The sequence below is a fragment of the Bidens hawaiensis genome, unplaced genomic scaffold, assembly GCF_021521415.1.
Source record: "Bidens hawaiensis isolate Kalapana, Puna unplaced genomic scaffold, B.hawaiensis_p1.1 tig00028122_1, whole genome shotgun sequence".
Lineage (NCBI taxonomy): Eukaryota > Viridiplantae > Streptophyta > Magnoliopsida > Asterales > Asteraceae > Bidens > Bidens hawaiensis.
In genome coordinates this window covers 67,604-81,651 of record NW_027494581.1, presented here as the reverse complement: position 1 = coordinate 81,651, position 14,048 = coordinate 67,604, and positions in this window count along the sequence as shown.

Here is a 14,048-nt window from a genome sequence, read left to right as displayed (position 1 = left end):
GAGAATAACATACTAAAAGGGGTCAACACGAGGTTGGTGAGTTCACAAGTTATATAAGATAAATCGTTTAGCGTTTGAGTTCAGCGTTTTCGTTAAGTGTTTTGCGTAACCACGTTACGGCGTTTAAAAGTTTTGCGTAACCACGTTACGGCGTTTAAATGTTTTGCGTAACTACGTTACGGCGTTTAAGTGTGTAACCACGTTACAGCGTTTAAATGTTTTGCGTAACCACGTTACGGCGTTTAAGTGTGTAACCACGTTACAGCGTTTAAGTGTTACCAGATAATGTTATGTCAAATTATATATCGATAGGTAGCTAATCTATACAACAAGTATTACTAAGTGGTTCGAGACCGAAGCTGACTGTTTATCAAGTGCCCGTCACCAGGTCAACCCAGACCATGGTAAGTGTTAGCCAAAATTACACCCACTCAACCTCCAGTTGAGCTTAGCGTCGGGTGGGGTTTGTCAAACCCAGTAGTACTACTCAACAGTGACTCGCTATTATCCAATATTAACCGGTTCGATGTGTGGGACTTCAAGTGTTACGTTTGCCGCTTAGCCTTTACAAGTGATATATAATTTATTAACAAAATCTCAAAAATGCGTTTATCTCAAAAATGCGTTTATCGGAGTATGTTATCTCCCCCAAGTGAAAAGCGTTTGAAAACAGTTCAAAGAGCGGGGTAAGTGAACTCACTGTTTGCGAAGAATATTCCAAATTAGATCACTGAGTGATGCGCGTCGTAGAAAACTCTCTAGCGTTCTAAAATAACAAAGAGATTTTCTAAGTATCGGAACGTTTAACGAGTCTCTAGACTCGGCACATAATACCTATGCACGTATCATGTTTCGTGTTTCGTTTGTGAACCGTGTGTGATTTAAACAAGTACAATTGTGATACGATACACGAGTGAGCAATTACTTTCGTGTCATGTATTAATAACATACTTACAAGCAATTATTCCCGTAAGGGCATTTTGGTCAACAAACAAAGACTAACTAACTATTATTCCCCATAAGGGCAATTTGGTCAATTCATGGCAATCAACTAGCAATTATTCCCCGCAAGGGTATTTTGGTCAAAATACCACAATTATATAAAAACTATCATATTTCATGCATTCCTATACAACTCAGCAGCTAGTTTCATTGTGACAGAATTTCTACTTGAAAGATTGTACTATTTCACCGATCATATCATCTCAATTAATTCACCAAAAATCACCACTGAAACATACATGTCTTAGGTTTCCAGAACATATTTTATATTATTTTTATTCCATATAGATTTCTCATAATGATCAAAACACTACAGTAAACTCATATCAGTCAGATTCATGCACAACAGAATGTTATTTGCAATTCCCGGTAAACGAAAAATCCAATAAATGCAAGACCACTTGGGTTTGGTTCCTAACTCAGTGAGTCAACTTCCAGAAGTGGAACCAACCCAATTGGCCTCGTAGTTCATGAGATATAGAATTTACAATATAACCTAACAGCAGGTCTAACAGCTCAGCTTTGCATCACGTTTTTGTAAAATCATAAAAGTATACTTCCACTTATCCAAAAATTACGAATTTATACTTCATAGAAACTAGACTCAACCTAGTTTACTGCAGTACCCACAATCTCAATCAATTTTCACGTTTACACTTCGTTACAGTCAGTTAAACATCGTATATACATTCTGTCCAGAATCTGTTCACATCAAAACTCAACAAAATAACAATCTATGAACTATTATGCATCCATATAACCCTCTAGACACTATAACTACTATCCATGCATATCAATCACACCATACATACAAGATTAGGGTTTGTGTTTTAATTCAAATCAAGAACAACAATCAATCATGTATCAATATCAATCTAGTTTATCAATCATCATGAATTCAACTAACAACTATCATATTGATCACATACATACATATAATCGGCTGAGTTAGGGTTTACATACAACCCATTAAACATCAAAATTACACAACAAGGAGGTAAGAGATGATCAAGTATACCTTCCTAGCACCTAGTTCTTGGATTAATCTCTTGATTGATGTGTGTGTGTGTGATGAAGGTGGACGGCAGCCGTGGATCAAGAGAGGGAGAGAGAGCCGATTTAGGGTTGTAGGTTAATAATAAGTTAGGGTTTGTTTATTAGTGATGTATTTATAATAATACAAGTTACACTCTAGTCCCTCTTCTTTCCAAGTGTTGTTTTTCTAGAACATTCCATCATACTTGCCCAATAAGTTAACATGACCATAGTTTTATCACATAGCACATAATCCTAACACATAATAATCACATAATTATTGTTTTTACGTTTATCGTTTATTTATCAATCGTTTGCGTCAACTCGTTTGCGTTTCGGTGCAAATCCCGAAAGACTACACATGTAGTAAGTGTTACGCGTCATTTAAACCCTAGTTTAAATGTAATGAAGTGTACGTTATAGATTCAACGATCTTAAAGTTTGAATTGACGGAGTTGAGTTAACGGAGTTAACCTGAAATTGACGATTGTCACATCATTCCCATGTTAAAGAATTTTCGTCCCGAAAATTTGAGTCAAGTCGTGATGAGAGTCTGAAAGAGTAAGAAGAAAAATTTTCAGTTTGTCATATCATCCCCTAGTAAAAAGAAATTTCGTCCCGAAATTTAATTCATACCTTCGGTGATGTTTGACGGTTTGCCGGGTTTCGCGGTTTTCGGTGTTTGGTTAGCCCTTCAAAAAGGTGAGGATACTTTTTCATCATTTGATCCTCGCGTTCCCACGTGAACTCCGGTCCACGTCTCGAGTTCCAACGAACCTTAACGATTGGAATTTTGCTGTGTTTGAGTGTTTTGGTTTCCCAATCCAAAACTTCGACTGGTTCCTCAATGAACCGTAACTGTTCATCAACTTGCAGTTCCTCCAAAGGGACTACTTGGGTTTCATCAGATAGGCATTTCTTCAAATTTGATACGTGGAATACATCGTGTACGCCACTGAGTTCTGTTGGTAGGTCCAGTCGGTACGCCACCGGACCAATGCGCTCAGTTATCCGGTACGGACCAACATACCATGGGTTGAGTTTGTTTCGCTTACCAAAGCGAACTACACCTTTCCAAGGTGAGACTTTGAGTAACACCCGATCGTTCACTTTAAATTCGAGAGGTTTTCGGCGCTTGTCGGCGTAACTCTTTTGGCGATCCCGTGCTGCTGCCATGCGATTTCGGATTTGAACAATCTTTTCCGAGGTTTCGAGTACCAGTTCTGGACCAGTGATTTGGCTGTCACCCACCTCTGCCCAGCAGAGTGGTGATCGACACTTCCGTCCGTACAGCGCTTCAAACGGCGCTGCCTTAATACTTGCGTGGTAGCTGTTATTATACGAAAACTCTACCAAGGGTAAGTGGGGTTCCCAACTTTTTCCGAAATCTAAAACGCATGCACGCAACATATCCTCCAGGGTCTGAATAGTCCGTTCACTTTGCCCATCCGTCTGAGGATGGTATGCTGTACTCATATCGAGACGTGTGCCCAGTGCGCTTTGCAGCGACTTCCAAAAGTGTGAGGTAAAACGAGAATCTCGATCGGAAATGATCGAGACAGGCACTCCGTGTCTAGACACCACTTCTTTCATGTATACTCGAGTCAGTCTTTCCATTTTGTCCGTTTCCTTAATCGCTAGGAAATGTGCCGATTTAGTCAACCGGTCAACGATCACCCAGATGGTATCGCATCCCGTCGGTGTCTTAGGCAAACCCGTAATAAAATCCATTGAGATGTGCTCCCATTTCCACATTGGGAGTTCCGGTTGTTGCAGTAGACCAGATGGTTTCTGGTATTCTATCTTGACTCTGGCACAAGTCAAGCATTTGCTCACGTAGGTGGCGATGTCGGCTTTCATGTTCGGCCACCAGTAAAGTTCCTTTAAATCATGATACATTTTATCTGAGCCAGGGTGGATAGAATATCGGGACTTGTGAGCTTCGTCCATCACTAGAGTTCTCAACTCTCCGTATCGTGGAACCCAAATCCGGTTCTCAAAATATCGGACCCCGTCCGATCTGGTTTCAAGTTGCTTGTTCATGCCCCGCATGAGTTCCGATGGAAGATTTTCATCTTTCAAAGCTTCCAGTTGCGCATCGCGAATCTGATCGGGTAAGCTGGCATGAATCGTAAGTTGCAATGCTCTTACTCGTCTGGGTTTTTCTGTTTCTTTTCTGCTGAGGGCGTCGGCCACCACATTGGCCTTGCCAGGGTGGTACTTGATGGCACAATCATAATCTTTAAGCAGCTCGACCCAACGACGCTGTCGCATGTTCAGCTCTTTCTGATCGTAGATATGTTGGAGACTCTTGTGGTCGGTGTAAATGGTAAACTTGGTACCGTACAAGTAATGCCTCCATATCTTAAGAGCAAACACCACAGCTCCGAGTTCCAAATCATGGGTCGTGTAGTTCTTCTCGTGAACCCGTAGTTGTCTAGAGGCGTAGGCTATAACCTTCTCGAGTTGCATCAGCACACAACCGAGACCTTGTATAGATGCGTCACAGTGTACCTCAAAATTTTCTGTTCCCTCGGGGAGGGCTAAAATAGGGGCGCTACAAAGCTTGGTTTTCAACAGTTGGAAAGCGGATTCTTGCGCGTCACCCCAGTTGTACTTAGTGCCCTTGTGAGTCAAAGCGGTGAGGGGTTGAGCAATCTTTGAAAATCCCTCGATGAAACGCCGATAGTAGCCGGCCAGTCCTAGGAATTGTCGCACTTCAGTCGGAGTCTTAGGTGCTTCCCAGTTTTTGATGGCCTCTACCTTACCGGGATCGACATGGATACCATTCTCGTTGATCACATGTCCTAAAAAGTGAACCTCGCGAAGCCAAAATTCACATTTCGAGACTTTAGCATACAGTTGTTCCTTCTTCAGTAGTTCCAGAATTATCCTTAAGTGCTCTTCGTGGTCAGTCTCGTTCTTGGAGTAGACAAGAATATCATCGATGAAAACAATCACGAACTTGTCGAGGTACGCCTTGCATACTCGATTCATGAGATCCATAAATACGGCTGGCGCGTTGGTTAGGCCAAAAGGCATAACCGAGAACTCGTAGTGACCATACCGTGTTCTGAAAGCCGTCTTTGAAATATCTTCTTCGCGCACTCTCAACTGGTGGTAACCGGATCGTAGATCGATCTTCGAGTAGTAACTCGATCCCTGAAGCTGGTCAAATAAATCATCAATTCGGGGTAAAGGATAACGGTTCTTGACCGTCACCTTGTTCAATTCCCGGTAGTCGATGCACATTCGGAAAGTCCCGTCTTTCTTTCGAACAAACAAGACAGGGGCTCCCCATGGCGATGAGCTAGGTCGGATAAAACCTTTATCCAACAAATCTTGCAACTGGGTGGACAACTCCTGAAGTTCCGCCGGTGCGAGCCGATACGGGGCTCGTGCTATGGGTGCTGCACCGGGTGTCAACTCGATCTGAAATTCGACTTGACGAATAGGAGGGAGTCCAGGTAAATCCTCCGGGAAAACTTCCGGAAAGTCTCGCACAACCGGTATGTCTTCAATTCGTTTCTCCTCCGCGGGTTTCTCAACAATCTGCGCCAAAATTGCCGGATGACCCTTTCGTAAATACTTCTGTGCCTTCATAATGGTAATGACGCTGGTGGTCATGCCGCCTCTCTCGCCTCGGACCGAAATGATCTCGCCAGAAGGGGTGGTAATATGGACTATTTTATCATGGCATATAATCTCCGCTCGGTTCTCGGATAACCAGTCCATGCCGACAACGACATCGAAACTACTAAGCGTAAAAGGAATAAGGTCGATGTCAAAAACATGACCTGACAGTTTCAACTTACATCCCGCAAGTATATGAGTTGTTACTACAGTTTTACCATTAGCTAATTCGACAGGAAACTCAGCGTCTAACGGGGTTGGAGTAAGGTCTAAAAGTTGGCTAAAGGCTTTCGACACAAAACTCCTATCAGCTCCAGTGTCAAACAAAATAGAAGCAAAATAATCGTTTACAGGGAACTTACCGGACACCACATGCGGATCATTGCGGGCTTGACCCGATCCAATCACAAACGCTCTTCCTTTGCCATTTCCTCCACCGTTACTGCCACTTCCATTGCCCCCATTGTTGTCATTATGTTTCAGCTTGGGGCAATCCTTCCGGAAATGACCTTCCTGTCCACATTCAAAACATCCCTTAGTCGTCATCGGTTGCTTAGGAGCACCCTTTGCCGCAAGGTCTCCTCTACATTCTTTCGCTTGGTGACCTATCTTTCCGCATCTTTGACACTTGACACGGTCACACTGGCCAACATGATGATAGTTGCACCTGTTGCACTTTGGATACTTCCCAGCATATCCGCTCGAAACCTGCCCGCTACCGTTGTTGTTGGAGTTGTTGTTGTTGTGATTCTGAGTGTTAAAGCTCCGGGTGAACTCGGGTTTACGGTAGTGTTGTTGCGGTGGGAGGTTCGAGGATGAAGATCTGGTGTTGTCGAACTTTCTCTTCCCGCTGTTCGGGTTGCTGTTGTTGTTACTGTTGCTGACGTGGTCATTACTCGGGTTGTCACGGGCTTTAACAGTCGAACCCCTCGGTGGTAACGCACCCTGGGTCACAGCCTGATCCGTCAGTTTGTGAGCCAAACGGATCGCTTGTTGGATCGTGGCTGGTCTGGAAGACGTCACCATACCCTGAATCTGTGGTGCTAACCCATCAATGTACATCTCTATTCTCTTGCTCGGCGGATCCACCATCCGCGGACACATCACTGCCAACTCGTGCGAACGAGTAGTGTAGGCTTCAATCTCTGAACCCACCATTTTCAACGACCAAAACTCCGACTCTAACTTCGAAATTTCTTCCCTCGGACAGTACTCCTCTCGCATCATGCTTTTGAACTCCTCCCAGTTCATCGCGTTAGCCAGTTCCAATCCAAGGATCTGGACGTTCGAATTCCACCAAGTGAGGGCGGAATCCTCAATTCATAGAAAAATAATAGTTAGGATGGAGACAACCCCTCCATCTAAGCATCATCATTACTAGATGTCGTCATCTGAGGACACCTCTGAGTGTGCCTCCTCCTCAGCCGGTTCCTCCTCCGGCTCCTCTTCGGGATCTTCCTCGGGATCCTCCTCAGGCTCCTCTTCGGGATCTTCTTCAGGTTCCTCTTCAGGCTCTGCCTCGGGTTCTGCTGCGTTCTGGGCAAGTTGCATTTGTAGGATATCGCAACGTTCTAATGCTATTTCGGTTCGGGTCCTTGCTTCTTGGAGTTGCTCTTGCAAGTCTATCATCTCGGCTTGCATCTTCATCATAACCTTGGTTTGTTGCTCACTAGTCTCTTGCATTTCTTTCGTTGCCGCTGCCATGCGGGCAATCTCCTCCTGAGTCTCGGTTCCATCTTTAAACAGTCTGGCAACATTTTCTCTAGTGTAGCGCATGTAACCCACATCACGCTCCAAACATGAAACAACGGCTGCGAGAACTCTCTCTACAGGTTCGGTTATGGGTGGTAGGGTGTCAGGGTAAGCAGGGTGGTTCGGGTGAGGCAATGGGGGAACTTTTTCACGGTAGACCATACGTCTGATCATGTTGGGGTACCACTCCCAGCTAACGTCGTTGTCATACAAGCCTCCGGATAGGCGGTACCTCTTCGGTGCGGGAGCTGCGAGTTCCGGGACTACGCGGGGTGGCGAGGCAGTAGGTAACTGCGGTTCCTTCCCGTGAGCATGCGTCATCGAATCGGATGATGATGAGGGTGGCGTCGACATTTCTACAGGTAAGCCGTGTATATGCGCGCGTATGAGCGAAAGAGGTAAGAGATAAGATTACAAGACTACACAAACCTATGCAGTGCGTATTATTATAACTAATGGGTCGTCGCGGTTATAGTCTAGTATGCATGCAGTTTCTAGTTCGCTATAACCAATGGCTCTGATACCAATCTGTCACACCCTCAAAATCCACTAACGGAGTTTTACCGTCAGAGGGTGTGAACTGGCAGGATCGGAATCATTAGTTATAACCAAACCAAAGAAAACGTTTAAATGAAAAATAAGTGCGGAAGCGTAAAACCTTAATTCAAAAGTTGCGTCACGCAGGACGACTTAAAACCAAATGTAAATGTTAAGAGTAAGATGTTTAACAATTAATGCATGCTCCTAAACCGCGCGCCCGCCTCGGCTACCTGAGAATAACATACTAAAAGGGGTCAACACGAGGTTGGTGAGTTCACAAGTTATATAAGATAAATCGTTTAGCGTTTGAGTTCAGCGTTTTCGTTAAGTGTTTTGCGTAACCACGTTACGGCGTTTAAAAGTTTTGCGTAACCACGTTACGGCGTTTAAATGTTTTGCGTAACTACGTTACGGCGTTTAAGTGTGTAACCACGTTACAGCGTTTAAATGTTTTGCGTAACCACGTTACGGCGTTTAAGTGTGTAACCACGTTACAGCGTTTAAGTGTTACCAGATAATGTTATGTCAAATTATATATCGATAGGTAGCTAATCTATACAACAAGTATTACTAAGTGGTTCGAGACCGAAGCTGACTGTTTATCAAGTGCCCGTCACCAGGTCAACCCAGACCATGGTAAGTGTTAGCCAAAATTACACCCACTCAACCTCCAGTTGAGCTTAGCGTCGGGTGGGGTTTGTCAAACCCAGTAGTACTACTCAACAGTGACTCGCTATTATCCAATATTAACCGGTTCGATGTGTGGGACTTCAAGTGTTACGTTTGCCGCTTAGCCTTTACAAGTGATATATAATTTATTAACAAAATCTCAAAAATGCGTTTATCTCAAAAATGCGTTTATCGGAGTATGTTATCTCCCCCAAGTGAAAAGCGTTTGAAAACAGTTCAAAGAGCGGGGTAAGTGAACTCACTGTTTGCGAAGAATATTCCAAATTAGATCACTGAGTGATGCGCGTCGTAGAAAACTCTCTAGCGTTCTAAAATAACAAAGAGATTTTCTAAGTATCGGAACGTTTAACGAGTCTCTAGACTCGGCACATAATACCTATGCACGTATCATGTTTCGTGTTTCGTTTGTGAACCGTGTGTGATTTAAACAAGTACAATTGTGATACGATACACGAGTGAGCAATTACTTTCGTGTCATGTATTAATAACATACTTACAAGCAATTATTCCCGTAAGGGCATTTTGGTCAACAAACAAAGACTAACTAACTATTATTCCCCATAAGGGCAATTTGGTCAATTCATGGCAATCAACTAGCAATTATTCCCCGCAAGGGTATTTTGGTCAAAATACCACAATTATATAAAAACTATCATATTTCATGCATTCCTATACAACTCAGCAACTAGTTTCATTGTGACAGAATTTCTACTTGAAAGATTGTACTATTTCACCGATCATATCATCTCAATTAATTCACCAAAAATCACCACTGAAACATACATGTCTTAGGTTTCCAGAACATATTTTATATTATTTTTATTCCATATAGATTTCTCATAATGATCAAAACACTACAGTAAACTCATATCAGTCAGATTCATGCACAACAGAATGTTATTTGCAATTCCCGGTAAACGAAAAATCCAATAAATGCAAGACCACTTGGGTTTGGTTCCTAACTCAGTGAGTCAACTTCCAGAAGTGGAACCAACCCAATTGGCCTCGTAGTTCATGAGATATAGAATTTACAATATAACCTAACAGCAGGTCTAACAGCTCAGCTTTGCATCACGTTTTTGTAAAATCATAAAAGTATACTTCCACTTATCCAAAAATTACGAATTTATACTTCATAGAAACTAGACTCAACCTAGTTTACTGCAGTACCCACAATCTCAATCAATTTTCACGTTTACACTTCGTTACAGTCAGTTAAACATCGTATATACATTCTGTCCAGAATCTGTTCACATCAAAACTCAACAAAATAACAATCTATGAACTATTATGCATCCATATAACCCTCTAGACACTATAACTACTATCCATGCATATCAATCACACCATACATACAAGATTAGGGTTTGTGTTTTAATTCAAATCAAGAACAACAATCAATCATGTATCAATATCAATCTAGTTTATCAATCATCATGAATTCAACTAACAACTATCATATTGATCACATACATACATATAATCGGCTGAGTTAGGGTTTACATACAACCCATTAAACATCAAAATTACACAACAAGGAGGTAAGAGATGATCAAGTATACCTTCCTAGCACCTAGTTCTTGGATTAATCTCTTGATTGATGTGTGTGTGTGTGATGAAGGTGGACGGCAGCCGTGGATCAAGAGAGGGAGAGAGAGCCGATTTAGGGTTGTAGGTTAATAATAAGTTAGGGTTTGTTTATTAGTGATGTATTTATAATAATACAAGTTACACTCTAGTCCCTCTTCTTTCCAAGTGTTGTTTTTCTAGAACATTCCATCATACTTGCCCAATAAGTTAACATGACCATAGTTTTATCACATAGCACATAATCCTAACACATAATAATCACATAATTATTGTTTTTACGTTTATCGTTTATTTATCAATCGTTTGCGTCAACTCGTTTGCGTTTCGGTGCAAATCCCGAAAGACTACACATGTAGTAAGTGTTACGCGTCATTTAAACCCTAGTTTAAATGTAATGAAGTGTACGTTATAGATTCAACGATCTTAAAGTTTGAATTGACGGAGTTGAGTTAACGGAGTTAACCTGAAATTGACGATTGTCACAATCATGGACTTAGATTAATTAAGATGGATTAAGGGTAATGGGCCTTAGGTCCATGGGCTTTAAGGGATATAAATATCCCCTTAAACCATCCTAAAACCCTAACTATCATTTCCATCTTTCATAAATCTCTACACACTCAAAAACACACACATACACTACACCTCACACGGCCGTGAGAGAGAGCGGGATCCGAGACCAAAATCAAGCCAACCATTATTAGATCTTCGATATACGAGCTAGATACGAGATAACCATGCAAACCGAACACATAAAGGTAAGATTTCGATCTTAAAGTTCATGTTTTTATAGACGGTTTGCCATGAAGCTTGAAACGATAACAGATCGGATTTAAATGAAGCGTAAAGTAGCGAACTTGATGCTAGGACGAACCTAATAAACCCTTAAAACATGTACGGTCGTTTAAGATAAACCGTAGATCTTGTATTGAACGTTTATGGAATTAAAGGTCCAAACTTTACGTGTTTTCGGGTCAAATCTTAACCAAAAACGACCATAGGAATGATCGCGGGATAGTTAAATACCATACCCATGGATTTCTCGGTAAAACGATGATGATTTTGGTGATTAAGATTGAACAGAGACGGCAGCTGGGCAACTTCGCCTGCAAGTCATAACTTCGCCTTCATGCAAGTTCGCTTGCAAGCAAGTTCGCCTAAAGCTAAGTTCGCCGAGCCTTAACTTCGCCTGGTGATAAGTTCGCCCATGATAACTTCGCCTAAAGCTAAGTTCGCCGAGCCTTAACTTCGCTTAATGATAAGTTCGCTCAATGCTTAACTTCGTTAAATGTTAAGTTCGCTTAACACTAAGTTCGCTTACAGTAAGTTCACTTAATGTTAAGTTCAGGGGCTCTGCCCCTTGGACCCTGCTAGGGGCTACCGCCCCTAGACCCCGCTGCCAGGGGCGCTGCCCTCGGACCCCCGTTCGTCGTGGGTTATATAAAGATAGAAATACAACATGAGTAGTAGTAGTTAATTGATACAAGTAAATATTATACAGTTAGCCGTGCACAGCTCAAGAAGGGAATAACGATTAACGGAGAGCGTAACAGGATTCAGGTGAGTTTCTAGCCCCACTTCTGTGTCATGTTTTCGGGGCTGTGTGCATACTCGATATGTTTGTTAATACACTTATCCTAAGTGATAAGTGTATGCCTTATATGAATGATGTGAAATGTATGAATGATTGCTTGTTAGCACGTGAACGATCTTCGGATATTGCACGTACTGTCAGGTTGTAGTGTTACGTATAAGGTAAGTATAATGTATTTGCTTATATGTATGAATGCGATAAAGTTAACAAACGAAGGAAATGCCTGGTTGTATGGTAACGAAGAGGGACCAAACCCTTATAATATCTGTGATGTTAGGGACCAGACCCTAATAATATCTGTGATGTTAGGGACCAGACCCTTATAATATCTGTGATGTTAGGGACCAGACCCTTATAATATCTGTGATGTTAGGGACCAGACCCTTATAATATCTGTGAGGTTATAGGGCGAAAGGCTCTTTAAAACGTATGATTATGTATGTAAAGAAAGTATGAAGGTAAGAATGAAAGTGTATGCACTTATGTGTGTATGAAAGAAAGTTAAAAGGTTAAGTATGAAATGTAAGATAGTATTGTATGAGTATGTGATTAACTAGAACTCACTCAGCGTAGTTGACTTTTAGTATGCACGCAGGTGAGTAGAATGAAGCAGGTAGCTTGAGGAGGACACATGGCAGAGTTGGACGAAGCTGGCATCTGAAGATTTTGCTATGATATTTTATTTTAAAAGACTATGTTTTGTTTTTAAATGACTATGAATGCTCGATAAGACAAGAATTATGGTTATGGAATGTAATGGTTTGAATGTTTTTATTGTTCCGCGAATGTTTTAATTAACTCTGATATTTAGAACTGCGTTCATGAGTAATTCCAACATGAAAGTAGGGCTACCAGTAACGGGGCCTTACAGTAGGGGTCAGACAGGAAACCTAAATAAACCGTATGGCAAGAAAGCTTTTGAGAATAAGATTTAGTGAAAAAATATGGACGTGCCCCTAAATATTTCCAAAATTATGGTCTTCTTGGTACAAATACACCCGAAATGCATCTTGAAAGACTGGGTTTGAAGGCACAATCTCCCAAGTTTTGGAATTTGAAGGGAAACATTATTATACTGTCGGACAAGACTGTTTTATTAGAAGAACATTTTGTGGAAAATATGGATTTGTCCCCAAACATTTTCAAATAAATCGTCGGATTTTCAAAAAAGTTACACTTGTCTGACTTCTATTGGTTTAAAGATTTCGTCAAATCTCGTCGACTCAGTCCAAATTTAGTGGGCTATTTTGAGAATATGTAGAGATTTTGGGCAATTTCTCATTTTCTCTCTCCTCAAAATGACAACTTAGAGAATTTTCCCTGATATACTTATACTAATAAAAGAAAATAATTCTGACACATGGCATTCTAAGATTAACTCTCACTATCAAATTCCCGCCAACATCACTGTAACATCGTAAAAATTTCGAGTTTAAAATACCAAGTTTCCAAAGTCAAATGACCAAAAATGACAAATTCTAAACCTTAGGGTTTAAAATGAAAAATTCTGGTTTCCTGACCCATCGCGATACGCGATGGATCAGAAGGGAAACCCATCGCGTATCACGATGGGATGTCTGACACAAAGAGCATGTAACAACTCAGACTTTTCGAACTTAATAAATACTCGAACCATTTCGATGTTCGGGAAGTTGTATCGCGTTTATCAAATAATTTATATTTTATTATTGAGTTCTTATCATATTTATTTAATATTAAAAAATATATATAAATAACTTTTAAATATATGTATTTTTAACCCTAACCTTAAGTTTTAATTGTTTATGTATCCACACTTAAACTTGGAGGACTAATTTGCAAAATCTGGAAACTTTAGTTATTATGACCCATCTTTGACCCGTTTACCCGATTCAAACCCAAATCATTATCCGTTTGTCAAACCCTATTACCAATTTGTTAAGTCTTGGACCACAATTTTCGCGTTATATTGATAATTGATCTTGTAAATATTTTTGTTTATGATATTCTCGGCCTAACCGACGTTACTAGTATGTCAATTATATCAATTTGATTCGTTATTCCTTAATAACCAAACCGACTATAAACCCTAATTTCAATTCTTTATAAACGAGATGTTTTGATACAGTTAAATCTGCACATCCAATCCTCTAGCCGTCGCCTACAATTCCCCCAACTTTAATTTGATCATAGCAGTCTCTTTATGCGCGGTTCATCACCTCACCACCGTCAG